This window comes from Lissotriton vulgaris, chromosome 5 (genome assembly GCF_964263255.1).
Source record: "Lissotriton vulgaris chromosome 5, aLisVul1.2, whole genome shotgun sequence".
In the NCBI taxonomy this organism is placed as follows: Eukaryota; Metazoa; Chordata; class Amphibia; order Caudata; family Salamandridae; genus Lissotriton; species Lissotriton vulgaris.
This window is the reverse complement of record NC_141693.1, coordinates 831,294,917-831,313,269: the sequence shown is the minus strand read 5'-3', so window position 1 is coordinate 831,313,269 and position 18,353 is coordinate 831,294,917. Positions and strand designations below refer to the sequence as shown.

The following is an 18,353-nucleotide window of genomic DNA, read 5'->3' as shown; positions in this document are numbered from 1 at the left end:
CCTGAGACTGTCATCCTCCTTGCCGAGAATCCAGCTCCAGCGTTTCTGACTCTCCTTGCGGGGTGTTAGAGAATCGAGTCCTGGGAAAGAGATACCAACCTCTCTCATTCTAAGATACAGAGCTGATTAGAACCTAGAGAAACTTTTGGCAATTCTTGGCAAAACTAAACTAAACTATAGCAAAAACAACACCTACTTCATCCCTCGTACTAGACTTAGGTTAGGTACACTGGGGTAGGATTATTTTAGAAGCACCAGTTGGGTATTTTAGCCTGTGTTATTTATGTATGTATTTTTATATATGTCATAGCAACAGACCATGCTATTACAGTATTATTCTATATTACTGTCTACGCTGTATGCATTATATTACGCATTCTGTCTTACGATTGTAGCAGTTCATATTTATTGCATGAGAAATAAGACTGTTCAATAAACCCTTTTTATTGAAACACCCGTCTCCCTATTTCTGTGCAACAACTCTGTAGAAACGAAGCATGTACGATTGACTGGGGTGAAACGGTTATCTATTGTTTCCACAACTCTGAAGATATTGTTCCGACACTAAGGGAAACAAAGTTATCATGTTTATGCGGTTGTCAGAAACTAATCCCTTCTTGTTCATTCGAGAACGTTTCTAGTGACATCTGAGTTATCTGGCACACAAAAGTAATTAAGATTAATGTACTCGATAAAGACATACTGACCTCAGTCCTATGTCAAAACTCTAGTGTATATTATTCCAATGCGCAGAGCCTATCAGGGATATAGGAACTACACTACATGATGCCCAACGGTTTGGTAAGGCACTAATTTAACGCTAGATACTAAAGTAACTCAGTCGTGCTTTTCTCAGAGACCCTCTACTCATAATACTCCAATAGACATCTGGAGTGGGTAAGGGATACATATCCGTCATAGCTGAGTAGGACAAAAAATCCTATGTAGTAGCTTTTTGGTTTGTTCAACGTTGAAGGATACAGTGTTCCAAAATATTGTGCACCTTATCTTTGTTACCTTGAAACTTGCGCTGCAATTTTCATTAAAAAACTGCCGACAAAGTCAACAACACCGAAAACGGTGGAGCTGCAGGCGACAACGCCATACCAGCTTTTAACTTAACAGGTTTTACTGAAACTGATGAAAATGCTGTAATCATTCCTCCAAATGTAAGGAGAGCCTTCACTCTAAAACCTATAAAACATGGCCTAACATCAAGAGGTGGTAGAGCAGTTTTGTGATAGAGGCACATGAATATCACCAGACAGAGGTAATCTATTCATAGATAGTATTCCCTGAAACGAATCCAGTAACACATATGTTTCACTTCTACAAAGAAGATGATCCACCAGAGGAATATATTCCTTTCGAGGATATTGAAATTCCACTCACATACCAGGAGCATGAGCTCTGGTTTAAAGGCACCCTAAAACATTTATATTACATTACCAGGCTCGGCCCACTAGGTAGGCCAGGAGCAACTTGGCTGATACTAGCCGGCTATACACCACATCCTGACATTGATGACATGTAAGACATAGAATTACTCACTCAACTCAAAGAGTTAATTAAAATCTATAGACAATTGGTTCAATATGTCATGCGGACTCTCACAGTCCACCTCCAATAGTTATTCCACGCCAACCTCTCACCAGGGGAATGCACTAATAATTACACTACAGACTTTACACGCAGTCATGGATAAGTTACCCGCAAAACGTGAACAAATTCCATTCTGGATAGCTCAAAAAATTACTCAAATTGAAGCAGTATTTCCTAATACTAGCCCTCATGAGAAACACAGAATTTTAAGAATCTGTTTACCAATGGGGATTACACCACATCTGGAGTACTGAACCACTTGGGGTACAGTCTTTTCTGCAATCTACACTAAAACACATGGTGTTGCGTCTAAGGCGGTAATACCTGACATCCTGAAACAGATTCAAAACTAATACGGGGCAGAGCCTGCTTTGAATTTAGGTATGAAACTACTGAAAAATGTCAACCAGGTCTCATCAATAATATTGTCTAATATTAAAGGAGAAGCAGCATCAGTGGCATCCGCTAGAAATTAAGGGAATTTGATGTAACAGAACAACCACAAGAACTAGCCAGAATAATTGAAAAATCCTATGAAGAATTAGGCAGAGACAGTTTGGGTGGGAAACCAGTAAAACCCCAACTGTCCGAAAGTCCGGAAAAGGTCTTTTCTAAAAACACTCCTGCCTCTTCTTAAAAGAAGTGGGAAAATAGCAAACAAACTTCAAAAGAGAAGCGTTCTCATTCCAGAGGTAGGTCTCCTTAAAAGGAGCCCTCTGAAAGGAGGTATATCCTCAGGAATAGGGATAATTTGAGAAAACCTGACAGGTATCACAATACTGATACACGTTCCTCTTGAACCTTTCAGATATCATCACAGACATCCGAAAGAAGAGGACAGTCAGAAAACAAGCAAGAAAGCGTGAAGTCCAAAGACGATCAACACGTTCAGAAAAGCAAACCAAAACCTCAATTCACCAAAATGAAGGTAGCAGGTCTAAAAATCAGACATGCCGAGGATCTTGAGGACATAACTTAATAACGGAGAATGGGCTCAGACAATGTTGGACAGCACAGCAGAAGTAACAATAGCTCGCCAGAACCTGAAGGGACTTCTGGAGACAGTAGACTTGAATGATGACATTCAAGTTGAAACTGCAGATACCAGGGTTAGTTCTCTGCATGTTATATGAAGTAACATTCCCAATGAAGGGAGCCATACAAAGAAAAGTGAAAGCACTCTTTTGGGAGAGACTTTCTAAGGGCTATGATATACTACTAGCAGAACAAGACTGGCCACCAGAATTTGTCAGGGAGTGCCCACATGGCAAAGACATCATTATGCCAGCCTTCTCTAATCATATTCCAATACATTTGAAATATATGTATGCCAGGAGATGGGCAGTTGCCCAAGCCCCAGCATTATCAAAAATCATTTAGGATGGGACGAGGACTCACCTCACCACAAACTTCAGTAAAAAAAATCAACCAACTGCACAAAGGCAGTATCCAGTTAAGCAAGAAGCTAAAACACAGGTCAGGGAGATCTTAGATCAACTTGAATACCAAGGGGTGATTGGAACATGCACCGCATCAATGAACAATACATATTGTATAGTTTTGGATTACAGACATTTAACCCCTTCCACACTCATGACGAGCTGGGCTCGTCATGTTGTAGCCTCCTCGTACACTCATGACGAGCCCAGCTCGTCATGAACAATGGGTATTTTGGTTCTTCAGCACAGGGGGGGAAAACGCATAGCAGCCATGGAGTTAAACTCTTGTTGCAAAACATTTGCAGTGCAAAATGCACACAGTACATCATTAATGAATAACATTGTGCGTACAAAATATAAAACCACATTAGATATTTCTTATGGGTTCTTTTGTCAAAATATTGCACCTGAAAGTAGGTGTTTGACCGCTTTCTCAATAATGGGGACACAGCATCAATTCTGTCGTCTCCCTCAAGGATTTAAGAATAGTCCTGGCTTATTCTCAGCAAGGGTAACAGAGTTACTACAAACTTATGAAGACAAGGCATTGTCATATGTCGATGATATCTATCTGACAGACGATGACCTGGATAGACACTTGAACAGGGTGAACACCATTATACTGGGCATCACTTCTGAAGGGTACAAATTCAACTTTAAAAAATCTAGAATTGCCCATCTCAACGTCCTTTTTCTAGGATATGAACTATCAAGTGAAGGCAAAAGCCTGGCAGCCAACTTTTTAGAAAAGTGTTCGCAGCTCCAACCTCCAAAAACGCTGAAAAACGTAGTCAATTTTAGGTTTCCTGAATTTTAGAAGAACTTACATTCTCAACTACGCAGAAAGCATTAAACCTCTCTACGAACTAATCAAACCTGATTTTAAAATAGTAAATTTGACACAAAAACATACAGAAATGTTGCGTTCACTACAAACAGACATGTTAACAACCAAACATTTACAAACACGCGTAAACATATGCAACTTAGTGATCCGAATCATTCCGGGTCAATGCGGATTTGCCTACTTAACTTTTAACAAAGGTGAGAAAATACCAATTGCATACAAATCACATTTGTACACACAAGCAGAAATGAAATTCACTTTGACAGAAAAAATTCTGACAACAGTTCAAACCGCTGTAACAAAAGAAATAACTCTAGCACAAGGGAAACGCATATTGGTCGTAACTCCTGTACCTGCCTTAGAGGCAGTGACAAAAACAAGCGTTCCAAATGCTAAAGCTTTACATACCTAGATGGATACAATGGGTTAATTCTCTTGCTGCAACTGATGTTGAATACGTTTTTGATCCTTATTTGAAAACACAAGCATTCCTGCAATACGAAAACATATGTCCTCTGCCTACTGAAATTCTGCCTCTAGACCAGTATGACTGTATATTTTATACTGACAGATCAGCACAACCCGCTGCGGGGGGTAAACAAGCTTATAATGCTGCATGCACGATCGTTAAAGGTCGTATGGGCGATGGCAAATTCAGACCTATGGTCACAAAAACACAATCTCTAGGAGATTGTACAGCTCAGCGAGTGGAACTACATGCATACATATTGGCACTTGAAAATACGGATCGCAAATTTCCCACACTCATACTGTGCAATTCCTGCTATTGTGTACAATCATATAATGAATATTTACAGAATTGGCTTCAAAACGGGTTCAAAAATGCAAAAGGTGGCACAATCAAGCATAAAACGCTTTGGGATTCAGTAGTACACTTGCAAAATGGACTACAAAACACTTGCGTGATACACACACTGAGTCATCAACGTAATGGCGTTCACGTTGAAGCAAATTAATTGGCTGATGAAGCCGCAAAGGAGGCTGTGCAATTGGCTTCTGTAGCTGCAATTACTCGTTCAAAAATGAAAATAGATAGTGAAATAATGCTGGCTGTCAATGCGACAAACAAAGGCAGCGGTTCAGCGTTAACTAAAGGGTTTCCACTCAAATAATCATATATAACTGATACAAACAATGTTCTGTTTTCTCGAATTCCTGGAGTGGGGGAATAGGGTAATTCCAAACATTGAACATAGATTAGGACTAATCCTAGCAGCACATGAAGGGCTCGCTTCTGCTCATGCAGGTGTTTCTGCCACAGTATCATTATTAAAACAGAGGTACAGGTGGCCAGGCATTATGAAACAGACCCAGAACTATGTTTTGGATTGTGAAATATGTCAAAAGATGAAAGTCTCCACTGTGAAAAGTCCTGCGCAGACGCCCCTTTTAATCTCAGATAAACCATTAGCCTGTGTCTACCTGGACCACTGCGGTCCCTTACAAAGGGATGGTAACTATAAGTACATCACATCGCAGTGGATTCGTGTTCTAGGTTCCTTTGGATGTGGCCTCAGCGCTGGGCTGACGCTCAAACTGTTATAAAAGATTTGCGAGTCTTTATCGGCACATATGCAATTGGCACGCTACATTCTGACCAGGGTCCTGCGTTTAGCTCTTGAGCTTACAAAGAAGCCATGGCAAGTTTGGGCGTTGCATTCCTGTACTCTTCTCCATTCCATCCTGAGGCAAATTTGGTTGTGGAAAGAAAAAACCGGGACATAAAGCAGTCTATAACAGCTAGGGTATTAGGTCCGGGTGATGGGTGGGTCAAACCTCTAATTGGGGTTCAACATAGTCTTAACAACTTGCCAAGAAGTTCTCTAGGGGGTGTCACGCCATATGAGGTCTTATTTGGGACAAGAATTTTGGTCCCGGACCTTGATTGTCAGACAGTGGTGGTGGAAACTAAGACATTTGATATCAAAGATCGTTTGGCTGTTTTACAGGACTTAAATGAACTAAGATCGAAACAAAGCAACGTGTTCCCGAAGCCAACCGCCACTGGGGAAAAAACAACCATCCCAGAAAGACCTGTCTGGATCCCAAAGCTTGGTGATCTAGTCAGAGAAAAGATCGCAGATAAGAAGGAATTTGGGCCTTCTTACAGACAACCAGTACCTGTCCTAGCAATCCACGTAAAAAGAACAGTGATACTACCGCCCCTTGCTGGTAAAAAGGAGAACCGATTTGTGTCCATCGACCTGATCAAACCACACTATGTGGCCGATACTAAGCAATAGGCCAAGTGGACTCCGACAATGTAGCAGACACACTCCTCTAGCTACAATCCAAGAGGTTCAAACTGAGAGACTCATCACCATTGAAGAATCTGCAGTGAGAAAAGAAGGACTAAGCAACAAAGCGATGGAACTTGTACCTCTTGAGACCCAAATAACAGTTTGTCATGAAACACCTGTCTACAATGAAGTAACACATGTCTACAACGAAGTAACAAGTGATCAAGTGGTTCCAGCAATTTCAACAAATCCGGATGCAATTCCAACCATTGACAGAACTGCCTCTGGCTATTTCATTAACTTTTATACGTTTTCCGAGGAACCCAGTGAACCTGAAATGACGCCAGCAAAAAGAACTTTCAAAGAACAAGCAACTGACTTTTTTCATCACCTGAAGAAAACCTAACTGGTTTCACCACGGATTGCGTTGGGAATTATTTTTCTTCTACTTTGGTTAACTCTAGTGATAACTCTGGGTATACTGATAAATAGAAGATATGTCAAAATGGACACAGCAAGTAAGAAAGTCAACTTACTCCTCAAGCCACACAAACCATCCCATTGTGGAGAAAGAGACTTGTCAGCAGTGAACATCACAGCCGTTCTTATACCTGATGGTATAGCTTGGGACCAAACAGAATATGACATTTTTTGCCCGTCGGAGCTGTTGAAGTTTCCACACTTATTCAAGATTTCATTAAGTGACTTTATTACTTCTAGTACCTTTTTCAGATGATTGGGACTTCGAGACTGTTAATAATATGATGTCTGATCTAGAGATGTCTGTAGTATTCACAAATCATGAATATTTAGAAGGTTCATCAGACTATGAACAAATATATTGTTATAACCATTATGGTCATCATTTCGTACACAAATCTGCAATGCCTAGAAATGTATATATGTATAACCAGTGGGAACATTGTCCTACACCTCCAAAGGGTAGCTCAAAAACTTTTGAAAATAAGTTTCATATTTTTCAGGGTTCAATGTATCAAATCCATAAACATTTTTCTTTAAAAATGTAAACAAAATAGGAATGAAAAGTATGTTAACCAATACAAAACAGATTTATTCTGCAGCCTTTTATGCCCAACTGTCTAGACAGGGTTTTGACTTTTGGAAAAACAACATTGAGACAAAAACTGTCTGGGGTTCAAAATATTGGCAAGTGCAGGGGGTAGAAGCTTTGTTTAGAGCATGTATCATCCCTGAGCAAATTATGTTTTTGAATGACACTGTCCAACAAACATCTTGCCTTGGGTTAGCCAAGATCAAGGACATGAACACACCGACCATACAAATACCTGCGAGTAATAGCTTTACACAGGGGGAAGTCGACGTACATAATATTTTGCATCACAACAGATCAGATCGTAAGAAATGGTTGCTCTGGCCCATAGATACAAATACCTGTCAAGATCGATTCCTGAACAAAACTCAAGGTTTCAAAGTAAATATCGGATCCAAGATATGCATCCTGGGGTAATAACAACATACAGTGTAGGGAAGCTATGCCTTGACTGGCTACAGAAAGCTATACTACAGGATGTAAAACAACCCTTATCTTTACTTAAAGATGGTGCAGACCTTAGGAAATTCTTGCTAGGACCAAGAAAAATGCGTCAAAAACGTTTCGTGTATGCCGGTATATATGCTGCATATAACAAAATATGGAAGATTACGCAAGCATAGACTGCAGAACAAATACGAGAAATTGATTGTATTAATTTAGAGAAATCTCTCTCTGTCGTTGACAATGGGTTAACAACTCTGTCGTCCAGGATATATTCATTGGACAGCATAGTATTTTCTGCCATAGACATCATGGAACATGACTTGGTGATGTTGCAACATGGTCAGTCTCAGCTACGTTCTATCATGCTAGTAGGCTGGACGCTACAAAACTTGCGTGCAGGCTATGTGCCTTGTCATTTAATCAATACTACGTCACTGTTTTCAGAATTCAGTCTCACTGATAAACAAATCAAACTGGCACAAAGGAGAGCAGACTATACTGTAGTGTAGTTCCTATATTCCCAATAGGCTCTGCGCATTGGAATAATATATCCTATAGATTTGACGTTGGACTTATGTCAATAGGTCTCTATTGAATATACTAAACTTAATTGTGTGTGTGCCATCTAACTCAGAGGACACTAGAAACTTTCTTGAATACACAAGAAGGGATTAGTTTCTGACAACCGCATAAACATGACAACTTTGTTTCCCAACAATAAGAATATATCTCTCAGAGTTGTGGAAACAATAGATAAGTATTTTACTCAGTCAATCGTGCATGCTTCGTTTCTAAAGAGTTGCAGAGAAATAGTGAGACAGGCGTTTTCAATAAAAAGGTTTATTGAACAGTCTTCTTTCTCATGCAAGAGAGGTGAACTGCTACAATCGTTAGATTGAATGCAAAGTATAATGCGTACAGCGTAAACAGTAATATGAAATAATACTGTGAGAGCATTGTATGGTTTCTAAGCCATATACAAGTACATACATAAATAACATAGACTAAAATACTCAACTGGTGCTTCTAAAATACGCTACACCAATGTACCTAACCTAGGTCTAGTACGAGGGAAGAAGTAAGTATGGTCTTTAGCATAGGTCTCGTTTTTGCCAAGAATCTACCAAAGGTTTCTCTAGGTTCTTATCAGCTCCCTACCTTAGAATGAAGGAGGTCTGGTATCTCTTTCTCGGGACTCGATTTCCCAACACCCTGCAAGGTGAGCCGGATTCTCGGCAGAGAAGGGCAGCTTCCTGATCAGTGCGTCAGCTGGAGAGTTGGCTTCCTTCGGCACTTGCTGTAGCGAGCTGTGTCAGGCAAGTAGGTCTTCGAATTGCTCCGAACCACTGTATCTTGCTGCAGCAAGTGAAGGTATATTTATACCTTGAAGGTGTTTCTGGAATGCCATAGTTTGACGTAAAGTCGGGCATATGAATGCCATGGATGAACCCCTAAGGAATAGTTGTTCATGCATAATAATGAGTTTCTTTAAGAAATCAATATTCAAGCAAAGGGAAGGCCCTTTTGGTTAACAGTCTGGTTTTCCAAGAAATCGTTGTGACGTTTGGTGAACGGATGGAAGTAGCCATGCCTGTATTTGGGTTGCACGGGCTACGCCTAAATAAGGGCTTGATTTCAATGCCTATATAAGTGCAACGTGAATTGTAACTATATAAGGGCATACATCAGGAAAATGCAATCGGAGCCTAAAACGCCACACAACACCCACTCCACTATCTTATGTACGACATTAGTAAGTTCTAAACACGTTAAACATATCTAAACATGATCTGTTAAAAACCCACCCAAAACACATAAAAAAGCATTGGTACTGGTTGTACACGAAAAGAGCATTTGTGCTGTACGTATTTAAAAACAATGATTCATTCTAAACATATAGGTGACATTTTTTTTCCAAAATGCTATCTGAATGAATAACGAAAATACATTTATGAAATGGCTCGTAAATACAGAAAAGAAAAGGTGCCAAAACCATTTCATTACAGATTATATAAAACTGTTTGTTCTTAGGACAAGGTCAAATATTGTCTTTTTGGAAGTTTTTAAAGAATTCTTGTTCTCTATGAATAGTTCTTCTTTAAGCAGGTTACCTGTGCCAAAAAATAAAAAATACAATCTTGGAAAAAACAAAAGTGAATCATAGAAAAAAAAAAGAGTCCCAAAGTTAGGGCCGATTACGATGGCGGGAAGTCTGCCACCGCCGGTCCTGCGGTGAGGACCGACGGCCTGGAGGTGGCGGACTTCCCGCCATCACCGTGAACATTCCCACCGCCAAATTAGGATGGCAGTGGGAATGGGAAAGGTACTGTGTTGGAAGGAAAGAGACCGTCCGCCGTGGTCCCGCAAGGCGGTCCTTTTCCGCCCGCCTTGCTGGGGCAAGGTACAATGGGGCTATGGTGGCGGTGCCTTTGGGGGCTCGTTGCAGGCCCCCGGGTGGTGGGGGGGTGGGGTGCTGCACCTGGAGGTATTTTTTATTTTATTTTTTTATTTTAGAGGTTTTATATAGCGCTGGCTGGACCCAGGAGTATCAGAGCGCTTTACAGGGTGTTTCAATACAGGTACAGTGTGCATAAGCACAGACAAAGGATTAATAAAAGAGCAAGTCCACATAGGATACATGTCAACTAGATAAAAAAGTAAAAACAATTGCTAGACACTATGAGATATACAATATAGCGGTCACAGTTTGGTGGGAAGCTTCACCTAAGTATACCAAGGAGCAGGAGGGACAAAAACATGCAAGAAAACTGAGGGTCATAAGGAGGGGAGGTAAGGTGATCAGATTGAAGGAGAGGGGGCAGGCGGGGGGTCACTAGCCATAGGCGGAGCAGCTAGGTGGGGTGATGCAGAGGGGCGAGGCCACCAGGGAGGGATTAGAAGCCCCAGTATTTATTAAGGAGAAGAAGTTTGAGTTCTTTTTTGAAGCTGGGGTAGAACTGGTTACAACGGAGGTCTTTTGGGAGGGCATTCCAAATAAGTGGGGCATTGCCTGAAAAGGAGTGTGACTGAGTGGAATTCTTTTTCTGAAGGAGGGGGATAAGTAGAAGGGTGTTGGAGCTTCTCAGGGATCGTGTGCAGCCTGCTTTGGTCAGTTTGTTTGAGAGGTATGTCGGTGTGTTTTGGTGGAGGATTTTGTGCGTAATGCAGGCGGTTGTATATGTGGATCTGCCTTCAATGGGGAGCCATTTGAGGGTTTTGAGGGCGGGAGAGATGTGGTCAAATCATTTGCAGTACGTAATAAGCCTAGTCGCGAGGTTGAGCACTGTTTTTAGAGGTGCCAGGTGGGTTTTAGGAATTCGGGTGAAGATGGCATTTCCGTAATCAATGCACAATAGAACAAGAGATTGGACTGCCAGTTTAAAGTCATCAATTGTGATGAAGGGCTTAATTTTCTTAAGGTTATGGAGGGTAAAGAGGGCTCCTTTGGCAGAGTTTTTGATGTGTACATTGAGAGTTAGGCGGTTGTCAAGGGAGATGCCCAAGGATTTGACTGAGGTGGCTAGGGACAAGGGGCAGTTGAGGGCGTTAAGGTCTGTGATCCACTTTTGAATGGGGAGCTGGTTGTTTTTGTTTTTTGGGGAGAAAAGAATAATTTCAGTTTTTTTTGGGTTAAGTTTAAGATGGTTCGAGTGGAACCAGGCTTGAATTTTGATGAGGGTGTTATTGAGGTGGGTACCTATGGTACCCCCTACATATGCATGTACAAGGTGGCAGGCACCACACAGTCCCTGTCACAATGTACATACATATGCACAACATGTATTTTTACATTGTGGCGAGTGCTGCCGTCCGCAGCAATGTAAAAATACAGGAAGCGCCTGCCAGTGTGGCAGGCGCATCCCAATTCAAATAGCGGGACCGCCACACCTTTGATGGGCGGTCCCTTTTGCATCTGCGATGGCGGGCGGCCCCTTTGTTTTAAAAAAATTAAGGTCGAATTCAGAGTCTCTCAGAACAGTGGGTGCCAAATTAAAAGTCAGTGTTATTATTTGGAGAAAAAATCAAATCTTCTAAGTTTGTAAAGCATTTGTCTACCATTGTAGGTGAAAGTTGGATTACCTCGGTAAGAAGATCAACTGCACATAGATGTGAAGCATCGCCGTCAGCATTGGTCGCATTAGCAATGTTGGTAGTGGATTATACCTGTGTGCCTGTTTCCTCTCGTACCTCACCGTCAGCATTTTGCGTCTGTGAGATTTCAATGAATGCTTTCATCAGAATTGGTAGCCATTGGGGACAACACAGTGCATGGGCCGTTACTGGTTCAAGCAAAGTATCAACATCCATTGGCATGACTGATGGGAGAGTAAGACAGATGTCTAACACGCATACTTCTCCGCATAGCCGGCAGCATAGAACAGGTAAGATGCAATCTTGCCAAATTGGTCTGAATGACAGAAACCATGTGGTATTTAATTCTCTTAAACGAGTTAATCCCACAATTTGGACGAAGCGCTCACGACACTCCATTACCAGTAGAGTGGTCTCCCCTGTGATCTGGGTGTCGGCTGTGGATTGGCTTGCCATATCAAAGCAGTAGGAGAAAAAATAGTATCCCTGCAGCGAGTCCCAAAATGAGAGGCAATCCGCCAAACACAGAATGCACGAAGAATGGAAATATTCAAAGGACTGCTTCAAAAGGTGCTAACAGTCCTGAAAAAACTGTCTTAAATACATTTACATACCATTTATATCAGACATGTTTAAGATACGACTTAACATTTCTGAGAAATGTATAGATCAATTTGTAGTTAAGAGGGCATGTGTCTCTGCAGAAGTTCGTGCAACTCGCAGATCATAGGTTTCTTTGGCCGAGGTCAGTGGCACAGTTTTCTGTAAAAGAATGGCTTTCAATCTGCTTAAAGTATCAATTCGTATAGAAGAGATGTTCAGTGAAGGCCATAATGGCGACTCCCGGTCTGTCTTGGTTTTAGGAAACAGTACTTGCATACAGCAAGTGACTCTGGCTGACACAGTTAGAAGATAGGGTAAACCTGGCAACATGCCACAGTAGCTGTGATCGTTCAACATAATGTGACTTCCATTTGAAAATTGTTCAAAAAGTGGATCAATCACTGCAGCCGGAGAACCTTGCAGGTGGCAGGATAAGTTGTTAGAGGAACCATCGCAGGCCCTGTGTAAATTAATACCCTGACAAAGGAGAGAACCGCTTAGTGCGTTTTCACAATTTTTACCACTAAGAAACACTTCTTTCCCCCACTCCAACATCTGTGTGCCTGCTAGTATATGTTTTAGGCAATATTGAAAATGGAAAATTGTAACAGGCAGAGTGATTGTTCCGTGTATTATCCATTCAATAGCTGTTTTTTCAGCGCCTTTAAATGGCAATCTTTCCAGTTTTTCAATGCTCAGCACCATATAGTCTGCTCCCCTCAGTGCCAGTTCGATCTGTTTAGCAGTGAGATTGAATTCTGAAAACAGTGACATAGTATTGATTAAATGCCAAGGCACATAGCCTGAATGAAGGTTTTGTAACGTCCAGCCTAATAGAATGATAGAACGCAATTGCGACTGACCATGTTGCAGCATGACCAAGTCCTGTTCTATTATGTCTATGGGAGAGGATACTATGCTGTCCAAAGAATATATTCTGGAGGACAGAGTCGTTAACCCATTGTCAACCACAGAGAGAGTTTTCTCTAAATTAATAAGATCAATTTCTCGTATTCGTTCTGCAGTCTCTGCTTGCGTAATCTTCCATGCTTCAATATAAGCAGCATAGATACCGGCATATATAAAACGCTTATGACGTGGTTTAGTAGGTCCTTGCAAGAAGTCCCTTAGATCAGCGCCATCTTTAAGTAAAGTTAAGTGTTGTTTTACATCTTTGAGTGTAGATGTGTGTAGCCACTCAAGGCACAGTTTCCCTACACTGTATGTTGTTAGGATTCCTGGATGCTGTCTTTGAGCATATCTTGGATCTGGCCTACTGAATGTGAACCCTTGTGTCTTATTCAGGAATCTATCTTGACAGTTGTTTGTGTATGTGGGCCAGATTAACCATTCATTCCAATCAGGATCTGTTCTGTTGCGAAGCAAAATAGTATGTACGTCGACCTCCCCCTCTGAAGTGTTATCACTAAATTGTGTAGGTGCAGGTATGAACGGTTGTTTAGATCTTTTATCTTGGCTAACCCAAGACAAGATGTCTGTTGGATAGTGTCATTCAAAAACATTATTTGCTCTGGGATGATACAGACTCTAAATAAGGCTTCTAATCCCTGCACTTGCCAGTCTTTTGTGCCTCAGACAGTTTTTGTTTCAATGTTGTCTTTCCAAAAGTCAAAACCTATTGAAGACAGCTGAGCATGAAAGGCCGCAGAACAAATTTGTTTGGTATTTGTCAACATAGTTTTCATTCCTGTCTTATTAACATTTTTAAAGTAAAATTACTCTGGATTTGAAACATTAAAACCTGAAAAGTACGGAAATTTGCCATAAAATGTTTTTGAGCTACTCTTTGGTGGCGTAGGACAATGTTCCCATTGGTTATACATCAGTACATTTCTAGGATTTGCAGATTTGCGCAATAAATTATGACCATAGTGATTATAACAATACATTTGTTCATAATCTGATGAACCTTCTAAGTATTCATGATTTGTAAAGTTTGCAGACATTTCTAAGTCTGACATCATATTATTAACAGTCTTGAAGTCCCAATCATCTGAAAAGGTACTAGATGAAACAAAGTCATTCAAGGAAATCTTGAACTGGTGTGGAAAATCTCCAACAGTCTGCCGGGCCAAAAATTTTATAATCAGTTCTGTCCCAAGCTATACCCCCTGGTATAGGAATGCCTGTGATGTTCACTGATGACAAGTCTCTTTGTTCACGATGAGATGATTTGTGTGGCTTGAGTAGTAAGTTGATGTTCTTACTTGCTGTGTCCTTTTTAACATATCTTCCATTAATCAGCATTCCCACAGTTATTACCAGAGTCAACCAAAGTAGAAGAAAAAGTACACCCAACACAATCCAAGTTCAATCCATGGTGAAACCAGATAAGTCTTTTCCAGGTGATGAAAAAGTTCTGTTGCTTGTTCTTTGAAAGTTATTTTCTCTGGAATCGTTTCAGGTTTGCTGGGATCCTCGGAAAACGTATCAAAGTTAATTGAATAGCCAGATGCAGTTCTGTCAATTGTTGGGATTGCATTAGGATTCGTCGAATTCGCTGGAACCACTTGATCACTTGTTATTTCATTGTAGACAGGTTTTTCTTGACAAACTGTTATTTGGGTTTCAAGAGGTACAAGTTAAATAGATTTGGTGCATAGTACTTCATTTCGCACTGCTGATTCCTCAAAGGTGATGAGTCTCTCAGTTTGAACCTCTTGAATAGTGCCAGATTAGGGCGTTTGCTACATTGTCGGAGTCCACTTGGTCTACTGCTTATGATCGGCCACATGATGTCGTTTGACCAGGTCGTTAGTCACTAACCTGTTCTCCTTTTTACCAGCAAGGGGTGGCAGTAATACTGTTCTTGATCCGTGGATTGCTAGGACAGGTACTGGTTGTCTGTAAGAAGTCCCAAATTCCTTCTTGTCCGCAATCTTTTCTCTGACTAGATCCCCAAGCATAGGAATCCAGACAGGCCTTGCTGGGACGGTCGGTTTCTCTTCAGTGGTTGTTTACTTCAGGAACACGTTACTTTGTTTAGTTCTTATTTCATTTAAGTCCTTTAAAACAGCCAAACGGTCTTTGATATCAAAGGGTTTTTGGTCTACCACTGAAGTCTGACAATCGAGGTCCGATATTAACATTCTGGTCCCAAAAAGGAATTTATGTGGAGTGATACCCCCTAGAGAACTTCTTGGCAGATTGTTAAGACTACGTTGGGCACTTATTAGATGTTTGACCCGCCCGTCACCCAAGCCTAATACCATAACTGTTTTAGATTGCTTTATGTCCCGTTTTTTTTTCTCCACTACCGAATTTCCCTCAGGATGGAATGGACTAGAGTACCGCAATGCAACATCCAATTTGGCCATGGCCTGCTTGTAAGCTCGAGAGCTAAACGCAGGACCCTGTTCAGAAGCATGCCGACTGCGTATGTACCGATAAAGTCTTGCAAATCTTTTAGAACAGTTTGAGCGTCAGCCGAGCGCTGAGGCCAAATAAATCTTGTCCAAATATTTGTGGGACCGCATCTGTCCATAGGGACGTCTGCGTGTAGATTGTCTAATGCTGCTAACAATGGTGTCTGTACTGGGTTGGCTACACTGTAGTCAGGTATCTGGTGGCGTTCTCTGCTGCGATCTCTGTTGCAGTCATGGCAATTAATTGCAAATGTGTGAATGTGGGCATTCATCCCTGGCCACCAGTACGTCTCCTTTAATTCTAGTAAAGACTAAGAGATCCCATGATGTATCAGACCCTCTCCCAAATGTGCTTCGTGTATCAAAGCTACTCTACGTTTCCTGTTTGGAATTACCCTATCCCCCACTCCAGGGATTCAAGCAAAAGGAACGGAGTTTGGATCAATTATATATGAGTACTTGAGTGGATAGTTTTGAGGTAACGCTGCACCGCTGCCTTTGCTTGTGGCATTGACAGCTAGCATTATTTCGCCGTCTATTTTCGTTTTTGAACGAGTGATTGCACCTACGGAAACCATTTGCACAGCTGCCTTCGCTGCTTCATCAGCCAATGAATTCCCTACAACGTGAATGGCATCACGTTGATGAATCAGCGTGTGTATCAAATGAGCGTTTTTTAGACCTTGTCGTAACTGAACTACTTGTTCCCAAAGCAATTCATGCTTGATTGTGCCACCCTTTGCATCTTTGTAACCGTTTTGAATCCAGTTCTGCAAGTATTCATTGTAAGATTGAACACAATAATATGAATTGCACACTATGAGTGTGGGGAATTCGCGGTCCGTATTCTCAAGCGCCATCTTGAATGCTTGTAGTTCAACTTGCTGAGCTATACAATCTCCTAGAGATTCAGTTTTAGTGACCATTGGTCGGAATTTGCCAATGCGTCGTCTCATTAATTTCAGGATGCGGTGTATAGCTGGCTAATACTGACCATGTTGCTCCTGGTCTACCTAGTGGACCGAGCATGGTAATTTGATTTATATGTTTTAGGGCACATTTAAACCAGAGCGCATGCTCCTGGTAAGTTAGTGGAATTTCAATATCCTCGAAAGGAATGTATTCCATTGGTGGTTCATCTTCTTTGTAGAAGTGAAACCCTTGTGTTCTTGGATCTGCTTCAGGGAAGATTATCCATGAGTAGAATACCTCTGTCTGGTGATATTCATGTGCCTCTATCACAAAACCTACTGTACCACCTCTTGCTGCTAGGCCGTTTCGTATAAGTTTTATAGTGATGGCTTTCCTTACATCTTCTGGAATGCTTATAACATCCTCGTCGGTCTCTTGGAGACCTCGAAAGTTTAAAGCTTGTACGGCTTTGTCACCTGTAGCTCCACCAGCCTCTGTATTATTAACGAGGGACATTTTGTTGACTGAAAGTTTGCAGAGCGAGTTTCAAGGAAACAAAGATAAGGTGCACAATATTTTGGAACACTGTATTGTTCAACGTTGAACAAACCAAAAACTAATACATAGGATTTTTCGTCCTACTCAGCTATGGCGGATATTATCCCTTCACCCACTCCAGACGTCTATTGGAGTTTTTACGGAAAAGGAGTCTGAGAAAAGCACGACTGAGTTACTTTAGTATCTAGCGTTAAATTAGTGTCCTACCAAATATTGGGCGCCATGTAGTGTAGTTCCTATATTCCCAATAGGCTCTGCGCATTAGCATAATATATCCTATAGATTTGACGTAGGACTTATGTCAATAGGTCTCTACCGAATATACTAAACTTAGTTATGTGTGTGCCATCTAACTCAGAGGTCACTAGAAACTTTCTCGAATACACAAGAAGGGATTTGTTTCTGACAACCGCATAAACATGACAACTTTGTTTCCCAAGAATAAGAATATATCTCTCAGAGTCATGGAAACAATAGATAAGTATTTCATTCAGTCAATCGTGCATGCTTCTTTTCTACAGAGTTGCAGAGAAATAGTGAGACAGGCATTTTCAATAAAAAGGTTTATTGAACAGTCTTCTTTCTCATGCAAAAGTGGTGAACTGCTACAACCGTTAGACAGAATGCAAAGTATAATGCGTACAGCGTAAACAGTAATATGAAATAATACTCTAAGAGCATTGTATGGTTTCTAAGCCATATACAAGTACATACATAAATAACATAGACTAAAATACTCAAATGGTGCTTCTAAAATACGCCTACCCCAATGTGACTAACCTAGGTCTAGAACGAGGGAAGAAGTATGGTCTTTAGCAAAGGTTTAGTTTTTGCCAAGAATCTACCAAAGGTTTCTCTAGGTTCTTATCAGCTCCATACCTTAGAATGAAGGAGGTCTAGTATATCTTTCTCGGGACTCGATTTCCCAACACCCCGACAGTTAGTGAGGTGTAACTTACCAAACCACACTCCCCAACTATTCCTGTCAAGCCCTCAGAATGCAGGATGGCCAAGACCTTCTCCTCCTAGAGAAACAGTTGCAATGGGGCGCTGGGAGGACCAACACAAGTCTTCTGTGCCTCTAAGTGTGGCTAGGAGGCCAGGATACACACCTTCCCCCTCAGTGTGTTGCAT

At 41.2% G+C, this 18,353-nt stretch overlaps 1 protein-coding gene across 3 annotated transcripts in view; it reads left to right on the top strand.

Moving 5' to 3' along the window:
• Positions 1 to 18,353, top strand: part of PIK3AP1 (phosphoinositide-3-kinase adaptor protein 1) — a 1,689,354-nt gene that overhangs the window by 1,103,738 nt on the left and 567,263 nt on the right. The gene's annotated exons all lie outside the window — the stretch shown is intronic.